Here is a 10,796-nt window from a genome sequence, read left to right on the forward strand (position 1 = left end):
AAGCTAGAAAACTTCTTTGGTTTATGAAGAAACAATATTCATTCAAGTGAGCAGGCGCCATCTTCAGTGTCCAATATCGCCTTCTTCTTAGTGCGTCCGTGCGCTACATTAATGGTGTCAGACCCCGCCCTCAGGAAGAAAAATGTAAAGGAGGGAGTGAATTTTTGAACTTTTAGCTGTAATTTCAGAAGTTTTGCACCTTTTCTTTTTGATAAAGACTCTTTTGCCATTCATTCTGCACCACAGATACACAGTTAAATGACAGCAAAGTTCCTGCTTTTCAACCATCTACTACAGATATTTTCATCTACCACAGTTCAAAAAATTACAAAAGGTATGTTTTATAAATACAGGGCAGTCTGAGTAGAAGCTTTTCTGTGTTTTTACACACATATCAAGTGATGAAACGGAGACGTGCTGCTTGTATTAAAATATTAGTTTGTTTGAAATCCATGGACTGTGTTTATTTGTTCAGTACTTCTGTTCTGCTCCTTTGCTTAATGAGTATGTCAGGGACCGAGCAGTAAGGCAGAGAGGACTCAGGTGTTTAATTCAAGAGAAAAAACCAACAATCATATGACCCCCTATGAGCAGCACTTTGGTGACAGTGGGAAGGAAAAACTCTCTTTTAACAGGAAGAAACCTCCAGCAGAACCAGGCTCAGGGAGGGGCGGGGCTTTATTGACCCATATATATGAAAAATAATTAACAAAGCCAAAAACTTAAACAGGCAGACCAATTAAAGAGGTCAACTCAAACTACAGTCAAAATAACAACTTAACAAAACCTCAAACAAACAGAAGACAAACTGAGCCGCGAGGGAGCTTAAATCAGCTAAACCATCTGACACACAAGGGGAAGACAAAAATGGCTGCCATATAACCAACTAACACAAAACAGTTAAACTCCAAACACCCCCACGCAACAAAGCAAGTGGTTCAGTCCGATGAGGCTGTCAGCAGTACTTCAGATGCCCCAGCCCTTTGACACACCTTTTACCAACCAGGAAGGAGACGCCAAACCCCCACCCAGGTAAGTCAAGCGCAGAAAGATGATTTAATATAAATCAGAACTGTGACCTCACAGTGTTGATATGTGTGCACTCCGTACAAACATTAAAAAAAAATAAGCTAATTTAATAGAGAAACAACATATTTGAGTAGAATATATTTAAAGCAGTGACAGCAAAGTAAACTAAAGGTCAGGTGTGGAGCTTACCGTGTGTGGCTTTGCATCACAGAGCTACAACTTTCATGTAGACAAAAGGTAAGAAACATTGTTACTTTTAGATGGGAACAAGTGAAATGTGTCTGTAGATGTTTCTGACGGCCAGATCATCATGATGTCTGAACACAAACTGAAAGAAACATGTAAAGGCATCATATTAGCTCCAGATCACAGCTATATAACAAACATATATATATATATATATCCTTAGCGCTGAATGAACTGGGACCATGTCCTTTATCTGTGGTGGACTCCAGCATATGTTCTATAAATAACATGTTCCTGTTTAAAGCCCTTATATGACCCTCATGAAGTACTTTAATAATAAGAGCACTGGTTATTATGGCAGTTATTGAAGCCGTATGGGCAGAAATCGTAGTCTTCTAATTCTCCAGTTATTCAGAACTGCTGTGGTCGCATCTGGTTTCTCTCAGGTTTAAATCAATCCATGTCATGATTCACTCTGAGAACCAGCGCAGCCGCTCGGAGGTCCTCAAAGAGCTCGTGTATCTGGATCTCCTCCTCTACTCGTGTACTTGTAAAAGTTTGCGAGCGTGGAAAGTTTCGTTTAACGGTATCCAGAATGATTCCCTTTGCTTGAAGGCATTTTACATCAGACGTCCCGTTTTAGTGCTGGACGTGTGCAGAGGGGGATTTCCAGGAGCTGCCCTGGTTTTCTGACAGTCTGACTGCTTGATGGCGAACAGTTAAAATAGCTGAAATTCTTGTACGGAGAGTCGGCGGGACGTATTTATCCTTTATTTCATCGAATGCTGTACGGCACATTTGTTTTCCATTAGACATCCATTTCCAATATCAGTTTAAAAAGTTTCAAAATTCCAGATGATGCTCGTTTATGTTTTCCAAAGACAACCACAGAACTGCTCAAAATGAGTCACATGATGAAAATATACATTTGAAATATGTTCCTTTTAAACACTGTACCTCATTATAACACCCTACTGTGCTGTATGTACACTAATGGCTGACATTCTTGACAAACTTATTGACACTTTTATTGCTCTGAATTAGAGATTAATACATTCATTAGCATGTTATCATCAGTAGTAGTAGTCAGAGTGGAGACAGGAAATGTGCAGAGAAATTAATATGATCAACATACCAAACATGGATGTTGCACAACTCATGACATTAAAAAACAAAACCAAACTCATGTTAATTATTTTCAATCCAGTTATATGAATAAATATTTAAGAATAGGAGTGAAGTGCTCATCACAAATTCATGGATGACCTTATTCTGTACATACACTGTATTTGGCAGTAGTGTTAAACTTTTGCATTACTGCTGTGTTATTGAGAACAGCCGTGGACAGCAAGTGATGTCAGACAAAACGTATCAATAGAATGATTGATAAAAGGCATTTTTATAGCTCAAAGGCATCGTTTTTGACACAAAGATGAATCATGTGAGTGTTCTGACTTTGTCTCATCTTGATTGGCCGAGTGGATGCTATTTTGTGTCTTTCAAAGCATTTACATCTAAACAAACCTACCCTACAATCCTGTTGCACTTAAACTGGAACTTGCAGCGTCCATTAGGGTTTAATGACACAAACCAAGTGTATGTATACTGCACTCTGTACTGTCTGTCTGTACTGGCTGGGCCAGTTTGAGTGAAACGTTGCATGAATTTTTCCCACATGCAGCAACTGGATGTTTTTTTTGGAGCAGATTTATTATAAGTCCAGTTTTGGGGGGTTTCCATTTATATTTTTTACTTTCCCATCTGCATCCTTTCACGTGTCCTGCTCAGCGAATGTCACCCATATGTAAAACAATGATCACCCAAATTTGTATTTTCTTTGAGTCACCACTAAATACAGAAAGAATAAACTGAAAAAGTATTGTTGTGGATATTATTATGATGGAAAGAAAAGGACTGAAGGTTTCTCTGCTGCACAGTTTATGTCCAGGAACTCTGGTGTCCAACTGTTTAAAGCCGTGCCAGAGAGCCATTTGGAAAACAAGTCTTATACATAAATAACTCTTTCAAAAGGAACAAATTAGTTAAATCCACAGACATGGCTGAGAGGTAAATGCACAACAGTGATGTTGATTTGGCTCTTTTAATAGAAGCTTTTAAAAATAAGAATAGAGCGTAAAACTAGCTTTAATTTCCAGTTATGGATTCATTTTGTGCTTGTTACTGGAGCCAGATCAGAGTTTTACTTTTTAATTAAACAAATTGTTTAGGTGTTAGGAGGCAGAGTTTTTCCATAGCGTTCCATTCAACGGCGCTCGGCGCTCTGTATGCGACAGCGGACGAACAGCTCCATTGTACGTAGGAAACAAAAGAAACTTTATAGAGAGTCTCTGAAGCCGTGAATGTGAATATAACATTAGCCTTGAAATGAGTTTTGAATGCCCGTCTGGTACCGTGAGTGAGAGAAAGAACACGCACAACTCTGAGAGGCAATAACAGGTCAGATTTCCCCAAAGGTTCTGACACCGGCACCGAAATTAATTGCAGTCTTCTGAAGATGAATAAAGGCATTTGTGCTGTGATTAAGTAAGCTGGAGCGTTCCCTCCCTGCAGGCCTGAACCAGCATTCAATAAGCCCACAGCAGCGCCTGCCTGCCTGATGGACTTTGCTTCCAAGGAGCCGCAGAGCCTGACAGGAAACAGAATGCCTGCACACACACATTTGTATACTTGTCCTGTGGAGAAACGCTCCCCCACGCCCACGCCCACGCACGGGTTTCTGCGTGCAGCACAGGTTATATGTAAAATGCAAAAACAAATACAGGCCTGTCATTTTTCAAACAGCAGGAGCAATAACAGAACGCCTGGTACGCATGAAAAAGTGTGTGTGAAGTGGAGGCGCAGCTGACGCGCTGTGAACGAGGCCGTCAGCGGCTCGCCCTGATAAGAGCATGTTTATGATACTGTACGCGAGATCTGACTGACTGTCAGTGCGAATGGAGCCGTCGTGCGATTTTCATCGTCACCTCGGCTGACAACGCGGCCGCACAGTTTATAGCATCTGGGAGCAATAAAGTGTAGCAGAGATAGCAGAGCTGTGATGGAAGTTGTGAGAACTGCTGGACTGTATCGAGGTCGTCGGCTCTTTATGAACACGGGCCTCAAAATTTACGGCGATAACGTGTTCTACTTTAGATTTGATTTGTCTGACTATTAGTGACTTTAGGGGTGGATACCCCGAGTTGTTTAGGTAAAAAAGGCAGCCCGCACGGGTGAGTCATTTCTTCCATAAGCTGTCAGGAAGTTTGAGTTTCAGCAGTGCTTTTCTCCTTACGTTTTAAAGCTGTTTGGATTGCTGTGTTTTGAAAGTTTGCCATCTTCTTACCTGGATCAGTGTCAAATCCTATGAGCCGGCGAGATTTACTTTCCTCGCCGAGTGCCACGCAACGGATCGGTCTGGTCAACGTTACATGTCGACCGGCAGCCAAATCGTTTGCGAGCTGCTTCTCACTCACACGATTTTCTTGTTTATGTTAACTTAATCTCTCTGACAAACACTGTTCCACTTCTCCTTGCAGTATTCTCCTTACATCCATGTGCACTTATGGAAGTCGGAGCCTGGAGAGTCATCGCCTAGAAAATGTTTAAAAAGCATTTCTAATATTCCATCATTTCCAGCCTAATATTTGGCAGGGAGGCGAGGGGATATGTAATATCAAGGCATGCAAAAAGGAGTTAACGTCTGCCTCTGTTTTCAGCTCGACAGCAGGAAAAGTCTAAAAGCGTAGCCTTGGGCCTGCGATGCACTCAAAGCTCTGACATTTGCTGACATTCGGTGTAATATCATTTATTTTTTGCTTTTAAGGGTGCTCTCATTTTCTAACTGCCTTAAAAAAACCCTCAGAGATATTGAGCTGAATTTACCCTTTAATTATCTCCACCATCGGGTTTGTCTGCACATTTGGCTTCAATAGGCACACTGCGATTATCTAATGCAGTGTTTTTCTTTCGGATGCTGGGCTGGGACACGGCTGTAGTTCCAGGGACAAAACAGATTCCCAAATTACTCGAGGGAGGTTGATGTTTCAACCTATTAAAATTCAAAAGTGTACACAATTAAAAACAGGCAGATTCATTACTGTAGTGCAGACTGTTAATCTATATTTCACTAAACTTTTATACACAGTGCGCTTTGGGGAAACAAAAACCGGAGAGAGCAGAAATGAAAATCTATTGTTGGCAAAAGGATGTTTTCAAGTCAAATTAAAGTATTTGTGGTGTTCTGTTGCAGTTCTAACTACTGACGTGGCTCCAGGGATGGTCCACACGGTCGCACTGCTGTTAAACTTGGCAGAGGCACACATGCTCCACAGAGGATTCTGACTGCTGCTGATCCCCTCAGTTGTTCCCTTTAGCACCTCTGTGAGGCCGACATTTTCTACCATATTGGGTGGATTTCTATTATATTTGGTGCGGGCATCCACTGTCCCTCAGGAGTCGCGGTTGCAGCTTTGGTGATCCTCTGACTTTTCAAATGGTAAATTTGCCAGAAAACCACAGTGCATGGCCAAGTCGCTGTGAAGCAAAGGAGAGAGGAGCTCTGCCAGCCTCTAAGCTTTCTTCTAACATTTGAGCAAAATAAGAAAAGCAGTACGATAAATATCATAAATGTTATTCCTGACACATTTATGGTCCCTTGTGTTTAACAGGTCAAATGCTAAAGGTGTGTGTGTGTGTGTGTGTGTGTGTGTGTGTGTGTGTGTGTGTGTGTGTGTGTGTGTGTGTGTGTGTCTTCAGTTACGTTTGTGAAAATAACCCAGATGAAAATGAAGTACAAAAAAATATCCACAAAAACAAAACCGAAAAATGTATTGTATCATTATCTAAAAAAAACTGCGGCAAGTTTCAGGTATAAATGAGACAAAAGGTTCCCAAATGCTGACATAGGGCTGGAGAGCGTTGCAGCTGCCTGGAAGGATGTGGACAGACCCAGTTTAAGTAAATGGATTTCACCGACACAATCACGGACGAGCAACGAGGCTTTGATAGCATCTGGGGCTCCTTCAGAAACGTTCCTGCTAATAAAGACTTTCCCCCTTTGGTGGAGACTGTTGGGGACGGTTCATGAGTGTCCCTCTGCAGGACATTTGGGAATATGTTTATTGCTCAACACTGGACGATTACTTTCTAATTTACGTGTATTGTATACCTGCGAGTGAGAGTAATGTATGGTGGGAGTCGCACACAGTTATCCCCCCTCCTTTGTTTGCTTGTTTGTTGCTTTTTTGTCCTTGATGCTGTCATATGTGCGACGGTGGTCTGTGTAGCTTGTGGTTTATGTAAGTTTAGCTACTTGTTTTGTTACACTTACAGCTTGTGTACAGAGCTGTGTTCAAAAATAAATACAGAAGAATAACTTGTGTTACTGCACAGGAGTGATTTCAGCCATCGCTCTAACTTAAACTCTCCTGAAAGTCATGGGCATGAAGTTGGGGAAGCAGCTGGGAGGGCACGGCTCTACAGCAGCCCCCTGTGTGATGCTTGTTAAGGTTCAAAAATTGAGGAAGGAGAGTACAAACAACCATTGGTCCAGAAGATCTTGGATGGATCATCTAGACACTCTCACTAGTGAAGCTTTAGACCATTAATGAACCTGAACATCAACTCAAATAAGCACAGATATGCAATATGTATAAAATAGTTATAACTGCACCTGGAATACAAAATTAATATAATAACTTGTATGCATAAACATCTTAAGGCCATCTTAAAGCTATCTGTTACATTGTTAAAGCAATGATCAATTTGAATAACCTAGGAATTCAAATGGCCTCGTCTGGCCTGCTGCTCAGAATAACCTAAGACTGGTTTCACTTCTGCAAACTCTCTGCAAGCCTGTTTCCTGTCAGCCTGTGACTTAGTCTTTCTGAAAGACACACACTGTTCAACCTCTGAATGCAATATAAACTACAGATTATATTATTAATGCAATGGTGATGATGATTATTCTTTAACAATAGCAGTAAAATAATTTCCCTGCTCCACATGCTGTAGAGCCATTAAATAAATGAAACGGACCTGGAATTTTTAAATTTCAAATTAAACATGAAACTCATTTGTATTATTTCTATTTATTTTTCCTTTCATTTGCCCGTATTGTGTGAGCACAGCTTTCATTAACCCTGAAAAACAGATTTACTTTTTTTGCATGTAAACCAACAAACTCTGCACAGAGTTAATATGCAGTCTGGTACCGAGACGAGGAGCTCGCATGCCTCTGAGGAGGTCGGCTGTTTTGTTGTCAGTTCTCTCTTGTAGCGCAGCTTAACTGTGTAATACTGTAAAAAACACCATTATTGAGTCAGTAAAAACATTGCAGACATACCACACAGAGACAGACTGCAGACCTTTCTGTAGATATCTCAGCAATGTAAAACTGGCTTTTTCCAAGTGTAACTGTTTTATTTCTGCTCTCTGCCTCTCCAACTTCTGCTTCAGGAGGAACTCCACTTCACTCAGCCCTTGACCTCAACCTCAGAGAAAACTGCCTCCTGATCAAAAGAGAAACACAAAAACCCTTAAATGCCACTTTGCCCAAACCAGAGACGTGATAACACGCAACACCTGCACTGTAGCCACCGCTCTGATTTCGGTGTGCTCATATACGGCTCCGCATCTATAAAGGTGAATGCACCAATGTGGAAAACTATAATAACAGGAAGCTACTGTTTTGTTTACAGTATAGTACAACGTTTTAATTTATTTAAATTTCAGTTATTTTTGATATTTAGACTTCTGTGGACATCTGATGTGGTTTCCTCTGTTTATGTAGACTGCAATATGGATACTAAAATTACACCATTGTGTTATACTGCCGAATATTTTGCACAAGCACGCTCTGACTATCCCAGATTACTCTAAGTACACTGTAAAATAACAGCCAGCAAATCCAGATTTCTGCTGGACTCTTTGAAATCAAGTCCCTGTACCTGTGTGATGTGTAATTTTCCACCTGAGCGTCTGTAATATTTCACTTCAAAGTAAAACGTTTCTACACGGTGATGCTCAAAGCCACCCAACACCTCCTGTTTCCCTTTCTTCTCTCAGGCAGCAGTGAAGCGTTCATCACTGCCTAATGATCGGAACCACGAAGGTGATCTTTATAAGGTGAAGCATCTGCAAACAGACATGTGTTGGAGGCACTTCATACGTCAGAACCTGCCTGCGTGGGTGATCGGTGGCAATTTTGTGTCAAAATCTCACCACAAATCAGCGCGCCATGAAAAGGAGAACGTCGAGAGATGGTCTGTGCTGAAACCTCGGACATGTCGAAGATGCAGAAAAGACTAAAAGCTCATCTGCTCCACTCACCGTCTGCTGTTTGCCTGTAGTTTCTTAATAATTCAGAGCCAGAAGACCAGAGTCTGCCCGGCTCCATTTATTTATCTGTTTGTTACCGTAGCACCTCGCGACCTGTAACTGTCACACACACTGCTCTCACTTCAGTCGCAAAATTATTTATTAGGTATGAACAGAATGGGGGGAAAATAAAAGCCCCGAGTCACAATGCGTCTTTGTGCGGCCGTTAAACCAGCACATGAATTATTTCCATTGGAAGTCACCCCCCACCCTCCTATTTTCCCTTTTTTTTTTATCACTTTTCAAGTTTTTAAGTGTGCGTCGTGCCCCCCCCCCCCCCCCCCCCTCCCCTCTCGTTTGAAATATATCGTTGGCAGAATAATGGAGAATTACCCTGTCTATAAAAAGCTCCTGAAGTCAGGAGGTACACCGCTGCCAAACGACACTGAAGCAATTACCGTATGTTTCAACACCCTTTTCATAGGAAGGGATCTGTCTCGAGGGCCACTCACCGTGGGTATGAGACTCATTTGGTTCACATTACCATATCCTCCTGCAGCACAGTCGAGCCCTAGCTGTCACTGCCTCATCTATTCAGTGTCTGTGTGTGATGACTGTGTCCTTGCATCAACAGAGGATGAAGGAAGAGAAAGAGAGAGAGACGGGGGAAAAAACGTGCTCGCAAACATGTCTTTGTTTTCATTTCTCAGGCATCAAGCGAGAAGCGAGTCTCTGCTACTCGAGTGACCCGACGTGACTGAGAAATTAGATTAAAAAGGAAAAAGGGGAGATGGAGGGCTCTTCCTCGCCGTCTTGGTGCTGTTGGGGAATTGTGTATTCAGCAGATAAAGGTGATATTCGCTGCCTTTCCCTTCTCAGAGAACAATGCTATTGTTGAATGTCACAAAAGGAGCAAGAGGATTCTCAATAAGAACCCTGAAAGATGGTGTGATTTGTTTCTCTCCCGCTGTTTCATCTCCCCAGATATTTCCAGCGCCGCCCTCCTCCCTCTCTGTCCCCTTCTGGCGCTTGAACTCTGAGTGGGTTTGCTGTTAATTGGATTCAGATTGCAGAGATAATACAGTCTTACGCAGAGCACTGCTTGGCCCGGACATGTCGGCTTTTCCTGAGCTCGGGCCTCCGGTTAATGCAGATGAAGTAAGTACGGTAGCCTCGCAGAGAACGTGTGAGGAAACCGTCTGCTGTGCATCTGCACGCCAGGCGGCATCGCCAGCGGGGAGGAGGTCACCCAATCATTAGTGCCCCGGGGATGATGTCATCCTGCTGTGCGCCGAATGCCAGTCAGCACCCCAAACACACACACGTGTCCCTCCCTGCCTCAGAGAATGCATCATCACCGCTGTACCGCTGACTCAGCGTGGTGTAGTTGTTTGTGTGCATGTACGATTGTGCGTTTGCATAAGTAACCTTGACATGATGTGCTAACAAAAAACATTTTTAATGGGAAGTCACACTAAAAGAGCTCGTTCTGCCACCAGTCTGAGCTCCAGCTGTCAGTGAGGATAACTTTCAAACTACCTGTCTGGCCTGCCGTGATGACGAACGTCAGCATTAAAGTCAGACTGTAATTCCACAAATCATGCACTTCCTATTTGCGAATCCCAGGAGGGAGGAAAGTACCTTTTCCCGTTTGTTTTAAAGGGCCGACTGAGACAAAGGCCTTTACATGTGGAGGAAGTGCGTTTTGTTGCTTCTCCTCGGATGAGGAATGTAGCCAGGAAAGAAGCGACGCAAAACGAGACGGCAAAAGGAAAAGCAGCGAAAAAAAGATGCACGAGTGGTGGCGCATCAAAAAGCTGCACATTTGTTTTCAATTTCCGGCAACGATCCCTGAAACCAAATCAGAGCGCTCACGCTGGAGGGCCAAATTGGCACGAAACATGCTCTTACCCTCCCACATCACCCCGTTCTGCCGTTCTCTACAATAATATTTTCTTTCACAGGCAACGAGCATGTTTGATCGCCCCTTTTATTAGAGAAGAGGCCCGCTTCAGAAGTGCCTCCCTGCCGCCCGTTCCCACCACTGTCGCTGTCTGTCTTCGCCACCACACGCTGTGCAGCCTGGCGCGGGGAACGCGAAAACTCGGGGCTCGGGGGCTCAGATGTGGAATAAAGCGCCAGATCGGGCCTCGGTTCTTCCATCCAAAGGGTCATATTATGTTCAGAGGCTGGCTTTCCTCCACGAAGCCAGGCTCCTTATTGATCAATAAGACAAGTCGCCTGTTTGCATTAATCCCACAAGC

The 10,796-nt window shown here is 43.0% G+C and overlaps 1 long non-coding RNA gene across 1 annotated transcript; it reads left to right on the forward strand.

Annotated features, from left to right (window-relative positions):
* The first annotated feature begins 892 nt into the window (after positions 1–892).
* On the forward strand, positions 893–8,856 carry LOC113037167 (uncharacterized). The gene is made up of 3 exons (XR_003274594.1): positions 893–1,032; positions 7,672–7,857; positions 8,281–8,856. It is a non-coding gene; the product is annotated as an uncharacterized LOC113037167 (long non-coding RNA).
* Positions 8,857–10,796: the final 1,940 nt, after the last annotated feature.

Source organism: Astatotilapia calliptera, chromosome 15 (genome assembly GCF_900246225.1).
Source record: "Astatotilapia calliptera chromosome 15, fAstCal1.2, whole genome shotgun sequence".
Lineage (NCBI taxonomy): Eukaryota > Metazoa > Chordata > Actinopteri > Cichliformes > Cichlidae > Astatotilapia > Astatotilapia calliptera.